At 38.2% G+C, this 7,174-nt stretch overlaps 1 long non-coding RNA gene across 1 annotated transcript; it reads right to left on the reverse strand.

Annotated features, from left to right (window-relative positions):
• Nucleotides 1-533: 533 nt before the first annotated feature.
• On the reverse strand, nucleotides 534-7,174 carry LOC148759205 (uncharacterized). Its single transcript, XR_016023041.1, has 3 exons — nucleotides 6,872-7,174; nucleotides 5,466-5,691; nucleotides 534-596 (listed from the first exon to the last, which is right to left on the reverse strand). It is a non-coding gene; the product is annotated as an uncharacterized LOC148759205 (long non-coding RNA).

The raw sequence follows: 7,174 nt of genomic DNA on the forward strand, positions 1-7,174 counted from the left end.
GTAGCAAGAGAGAAGGCCGAATTATTTGGCAAGAAGTAAATTGATTTGGGTGGTTTTAACCATGCAAAAGTATGTGATGTTTCTCCTGAAGGTAAAAGGTAAACCAATGACAAAGTCAATGACTGGAGGTTTAAATGTCACCGATCAGGTGACAGCTATATGGACTGTAATTGCCTAAGTATTACTAGATGAGCCTGGTTACTGGGCCTTATATCACTAGCAAAAACAGGATAGGTTGATGAAGCCCAGTTTTCAATGTGCAAGTTAAAAGTTCCATATGGGTGGTAGAGGAAAGGAAGGGGACGGCCAGAAATAAAAAGAGATACATGGACTTTGAGGTTTTCGAAAGGCTACACGTGATGAATAAATGAGGAAGAAATGTATTCTTCATAATGCTTGTTTATGCTTTCAATTTTCCCATTTGCAATGCATGAGAAAATAGTTATTGTAGTATCTATTATCAAAACATGGAGAAGGATGCCATATTCTTTATTGTTTATTTCAGAAATTAATGGTATCTAACTGGAATCAATACATTTTGGCCACCTACCTTCTTCTACATCTCTAGTTATGCTTTCCACCAACTTCTGCTGCTCCTGAAATAAATCAAATCTTAGTTACAGTATTTAAGTTAAACAAGAGGCTTTAATGTAGGAATGTGGCGTTTACATAACACCTTTAAAGAGTAGACCTTGCTTGGGCATTGTGTAAATACACACAAAAGTAATCACATAAATAAAATACATTTGTACTCATTTTAATTTAATAGAGAACATATATAGGTGATGCTGTTTAGACTAATCCGACCATAGTGCAGCTGAAATTCGTCTACTGAATACACACAATTTCAGAAGGATGAGGTGTGATCTGATTCCTACAAAGAATCAAACAAGTCATATTTTACAGTGAAAGCATTACTTTTCAATCCTTAGAAAAACAGCTCTTTATAAAACTTTAATCAGTTTTTTTTTAACTTTAATGGATTTTTTCCTTTATGGATTTTTTATCTTAATGGTTTCTTGCACTTTTAAAATTAATCTTACGGTGTGTTCTAGGCTATTTCTCAGCATAGAACCTTAAATACATAAAATGATGATTGTGGCCCTGTCACGTCACGTGAAAATTCTGCTGGCTGCAACAATCACAAAAACTATTTTCTTGTCTGTATTATGACTGAAACATTTATATTTGTATGGACACAAAGATCACAGGAAATATGACTTAGAAAGTATGGCCTAGACCCAGTTTTCAAATTTAGTTTCTGATTCATGACTGAAGAATTAGTAACAACGAAAAGAATACATAATTATTTAATTGTAACTTCGTATTCTTTCTACAAATGAGGGAGGCCCAATTTTTGAAGTATTCGAGTGGTTGTAGTTAGTCTACTTAATTACGAAATGTATGGGAATATTTCAAACTCTATACTGCAAGTGTCCCAGTCTAAAGTTTTCTTATTTAATCCTTCCTTCTGAAAGGTATCCTCTCACTACATGACCAAAACGGGGCTTACAATAATGTCCAGAACGTAATAGACAGTGTGGTGACAACGATAATATGACACCCAATGCCTTTACAAATTCAGGGGTGAAGACAAATCTGTTGGCCATCATGGTTTCCAATATTTGCAGAGACTGTTTTCCATAACACCTTTTTGTCAATAGCTTCATAGAAAAGGCTTATAAAATGAATAATGTGACAACATTACTAGACGGCCTTGTAAAAACAACAACCCAATACCAGGTGAAGGGAGAGGCCTGTCATGAAACAGTTTTAATTCCAATTAATCAACAATATATAAAATGCAAATCACATTTTTCTGTGACTTGAATTAGAGAACTGCAAATGTAACGTTATTTTCTTTTCCCCAAAGCCCTTTTCCTAGATATTTACTTCGATTATCTTTATGTTTATTTGTAGGTGAAGATTGTGTTCAGATAGTAGAAGTAGCTTGTAGTCCAATATTCAGAAGGAGAATGCTTCTGCAGGTTTATTTATACCTTTCCATTACTCAAAAATATAGACAGGTGAGAAAATTATACACAGGAAAAGAATGTATCCACGAACTTTAATTCAAAGGAGTTTCACTAGAAGGGTTTTCTCATAACTGGTACTTCTCAGACTCTGTCCCATAGAAATCTAAGGTTCCACTGGGGACCCCGCAGGAACACAAAATCTCAGAGTCTCCATGTCTCCGTTAGCTAGGCAGCTCTACTTGTCTATATTTTATATCATATAGTTTCGTTCAAAATTTTTTTTAAAGACTCGTATTAGACTGAAAAATAAATATTTTTGAAGTCAGAAAGTCACTGATTTAGTCAAAGTCCGTAATTGTACATAACAGGCATTCAAGCTCAGAGAGATCAGAGGTCACCTGAGGTCACAAAACCAATGAGCTGCGGGCCAGGAATGGGCTTTAGGACTTCTTACTGAGGCTAGAGTAACATGCCAGCTACTTCCTCATATTCAGGAAATTGCCATCAATTTCTGACTCAGACAAAATGAATACCTAAAACTTTGTCATGTAGTTCAACAATACTGAGGCATGAGAAACAAAATAGTAACTTTCTAAATAATTGGAAGCTTTAAAGTCATGAAAAAAAATAAGGAAACTGAGACTGATATCAAAACTCCGATTAATAGCAGTCAATACACTCAATATATAAAGCACAAACATTTCTCAACACAGGACCGAGAACTTGAAGGAGAAAATCTTTAATGATAGAAAGCAAACTCGAACTGAGGAAATTCTTCCTTAAAGGAACCTTTCTTTTCCTGAAAATAAAACTTGGTTGACCGATATCAACCAACAAATGCGTTAACCATGTTGTGGTAATCTGTAGCAAGCAAAACTTATACCACAAAAGAGATTTCTCTTTATCTCCTAGCACACTTCTGTCCAACCTCACATCATCACAGCTGGACCATAAGTCTTTCCAGCATTCTGTCGTGATTGGGAGACGTATCTCTGTATCTTGACGGAGTAGCGCTTTTTCATCTCTCTTAATCAGGCTTGCACGATTGGGCAAAACAACGCCCCACAGGGGGATAGTGGCTAACTTGGAAAAACGGTATTGAGTTTAAAATAAACCATTTCTCGTTTATCTAGAAATACTGAAAAACTAAACACATCTTTCCTACCAAAAATTAATTAAAGAAAAAATGTCCACAAGCATATTCTCTTGCATAGCTTCTGCATTTACACTCTTTCATCTTCTGATTTTTCTGGAGACGACTAAAGAGACCATTTGAAGTATGTATCATGCTGAACAACTTACAAAACATTAGACATACACTTTCCTTTTGTACCCAGTATTCCAATGTCAGCACTTCGAAGCACTGAGATCCTATACGACCAAAAGGCTATCTCAAAATACTTGGCTCTGCTATGCTATGTTATGATGAAATTAAATGAAAAAACAAGGTTGAAACCTCATTTAGCACAGGCCTACGCTATTTTGCTTGTCATTAAGTGGGCCATAAAAATACCATCAAATTACAAACCAATCTGCATTGACAGAAATGGCTATCTTAGAAGGTGATGTCAACATTATGGCAAATGACACAACAACGTTGCATCTCCTCTAACATCTATAACTAGTTGGACATCTCTAGCCCAAAAGAGGTTCCTCTGTCCCACACACTAGGATGCCTAAAAGATCCCACAGCCGTAAAGGGAAGGAGGGTGTATGGGAAGTGAAAGGGAGGCAGGATGGGGGGAAGGACAGGAACAGGCCCACACCTGGTTCCAGGTGGACAGGCTGAGCCTGAATCCCCAGCAAAGGCAGTAGCAGTGGAGGGGTTGGGGCGCAGCCCCCACATCACAGCCCAGTGGAGGGTAAGAGGGGCAGCAGCAGCATCCCCCCACCTCCACAAGAATCCCAACCCTCCCCAGTTGCAGCAGTGCTGGCACCACCAGAGACCAGTAGCAGCAGCAGAAATACTTCTCCAGCCTCCAACCACAGCACAGTCCTACCAGGGCCACAGGGAACCAGGTGAGCTCAGTGGGCTCAAGACAGGCTCTCCTCAACCAGCGCTTTCCCCTGTTCCCTCCCAAGGTGCTGGTGCCCAGCGAACGTCGTGATCTGGATACAGCGGCAACACCCATCATGCTGGTCACCCAGGCCAGCACTCCCACACTCACAGCTAAGCCCCCACACTTGGACCCCCTAGGCACAAGTAGCACCAGTGAAAGAAAACAGAAACTGTGCTATTGCATCAGCTACTGAAAAACAAAACAGAGACGTCTAATTATCTACCTGCTGAATTGCTCACATCAAAATGTACATCAATAAGAAAGTGTTCACTACTTCCAATGAGCCTGCAGAGGAACAAGCCATCCAGCAGCATGAACAACCAGGGTAACAGGGTAACACTGAGACAACGACACTTCTCCAGAAACCAAGTCAAAGTCACGAAAGATTGTGATCTACGTGATAGAGATTTCAAGATAGCAGCCAGGAAGAATCTCAATGAGATACAAGAAAACTCACGAGGCAGTTCAATGAGTTCAGGAGCAAAATTAATGCACAGAAGGACTACTTTACCAAAGGTATGAGAACTATAAAAAAGGTCCAAACAGAAATCCTGGCTCGGTGAAGAACTAAAGAAATGAGATCAAAATGGACATTTTAATAACAGTATTGCACAAAGAAAACAAGTTGCTAGTAACGACCCCATTTCATTGCCATCTCAGTCATCAATTATTCAAGTGATGCCGAGATATACAGATATAAGTGAACTTCATTTTAAAAATTCAAATATTTGCTCAATTTACCTCTTTCGAAAATGTACTGTGGCTTAGCAAGACATTTTATTTTATTATTACTTTTTAAGCAAGACATTTTAAATCATCGAAATAAAAATGCTATAAGTAAAACAGAAATTAAGGATGTACTATCATGTAAAAAGATGACAACTTTTAACTTAGAAAGAGAAGTTAATCTTTCCAGGGTTACAAGTTTGCCGAATTCATAAAAAGGATTTACCTCGGTTTCATTGAAATAAGAAACATCCACATTTAGTTAGTAAATGTCAATCATTCACTTACGCTTAGGGATGGCGAAACTGGGCTGTAGGAAAACTAAAATTGTTATAAACCATCGCCAAATTAAAAACAATGCAGAAGTAAGCCAAAGCATCTCAAAGCATCCCGTTCGTTGTTAGGTAGTAATATTTCATTTGTAAAATCTAATTGAAAAGCAGCTTTTCCAGAAATTTAAAATGTGTCAGTTAATTACATTTATTGAATACAGTTAATGACAGGTAGCTCTTAAAACATGGGAGATGCAGGGACTTACAAAAGATGGTCAAATTTCTGTCTCCATTCTACATTAGCACACACAATTATGCCCTTTACGTTGTGTGCATTAGTCAATGAAACAACTCAGAATCTCCGACCAAGTTAAGAACAAGAATTACATCACAAATCTGAAACCCAAAGGAAAGAAGGTAATATAACTAACCTTCATCAAGTTGGTGCACGTGCCATTATTAGAAGTCTGTGGGGCTGACGTAGCAATCACCCACTGCTCTCTTGGAGCGAGACTTCCTTGAGGTCGGAACCAATCATTTAGCCTTCCAACACAAGGGAGGTGCAGGTCTGGCCTCCTGGGAGCCGTGCTGAGTAAAGAGTTCTGTGGTGCATTCATGAGAAGCTGGGTTCTCATCTCTGCCAGCGTGTCCTTAATCCTGTGAAGATTGTAAGAGCAAAGACTTAGTATTTTATTTTTTCCTTAATGATTTGCAGTTCTTAATGTTTCCATAATAGTAAGTGGAATTGCCCATGAAACGAACACTGAAAATATGTCAGGGCAGACCTACCAAGTACAAGGATATGTTTCAAATTGTTTTAAACCGGTACATATGTTTCTGTGGGGAAGCCAGGCTAAGAAGTAATTCAAAGTAGGGAGGGGAGGAAAAGGCCTATCAGTGATGTTGACGGCTTAACAGATAATACTTTCTGCCTTCTGGAATGGCTGAACCCATAAGATTCTTGAGGATTGCTAAGAGACATACATAGTAAACAAGTTTAGAAATTTGCTGAAATCCCACAAAGCTATTTTCAAGCATTTGCTTTCACTGCCCTTGGGTAATCCCCTCATTACCCTGAAGAAATTAACCATTTGGCACTGAGGCGTCATTTAGAACAACAGCCTCTGGGGGAGAACAAGAGAGCCTGGTTGGTGATCATACTGAACTGAAACAGCTCCAGGGGCATGTAGCTTATGACACTGTTACCAAGGCACTGGAGGTGGGATCTGCCCTTTCTGTCTTCCACACACCCCCTCAGGCTGACCGCCTTATTTTTATAGCCACTTAGTCAGTTACACTACCCTTCACCCCTATGTTAACCTTCTCCTATATTTCACATGTATGCCTCTGTGTACATCCAAAAGACTAGAAAAAACAGCTTGTCCGAAAGCGACCTCTAGAGACAAAAACACAGAGCACAATCGAGAAAGTACATTTACCAAGTGCCAGAATATGCAGAGTACTTAACCCTTTGGGTTTAAGTTGTTATAGTAAATAGTTACCTCATATTTAGTGAAATTTTGACAAGAAATTTTATAATAAATAGCGCTGTCTAAATCACAAAGCTTCAAAAACACTTTGCTTAGAGACTGGTAGATCAGATTAAGGCTATGAAAAGCGTGAGAAGGAAAAATACAGTCATGTAAAACCAAAAATGGGAGAGATGCATCCTGAACTAACATTTTAAAAGTAATTTATTCACTAACATCATTTTCCAAAATTATACTATTTAGTAAGCTTTCACTTCCTATTAATCTCGGGAATCTGCCTGGATAAAAATTAGACTTTAGAGGCAAATTAATGAGCTCGATTGATTTTTCTCTTTGTTTGGACTTACTTGTTTAGTTTCTTTTCCAAAGATGCTGTAACTTTTAATTCCTCTAGGTAGAGGCGCTTACATTCTTCCAATTCTATTTTAAAATGTTTCGCTTTGGAGAGTTCAGATTCCAGACGTTGAATTCTGACCTGCAGACGTTGAATTCTGTCACCACGGTCATTTAACGGGTCTACGTTTTCTTGACATGCTGCTTGTTCCTAAAGCCAACGGAAAGGATACATTTTAAAAATAATTATAACCTGAATAATTATAGTCTATTTGTATTCTTTAGTTTTAAGTCAATGATTTGGAGGGCAATTTAAA

This window comes from Rhinolophus sinicus, chromosome 1 (genome assembly GCF_057876585.1).
Source record: "Rhinolophus sinicus isolate RSI-liver-muscle chromosome 1, RSI-T2T, whole genome shotgun sequence".
Classification (NCBI taxonomy): Eukaryota; Metazoa; Chordata; class Mammalia; order Chiroptera; family Rhinolophidae; genus Rhinolophus; species Rhinolophus sinicus.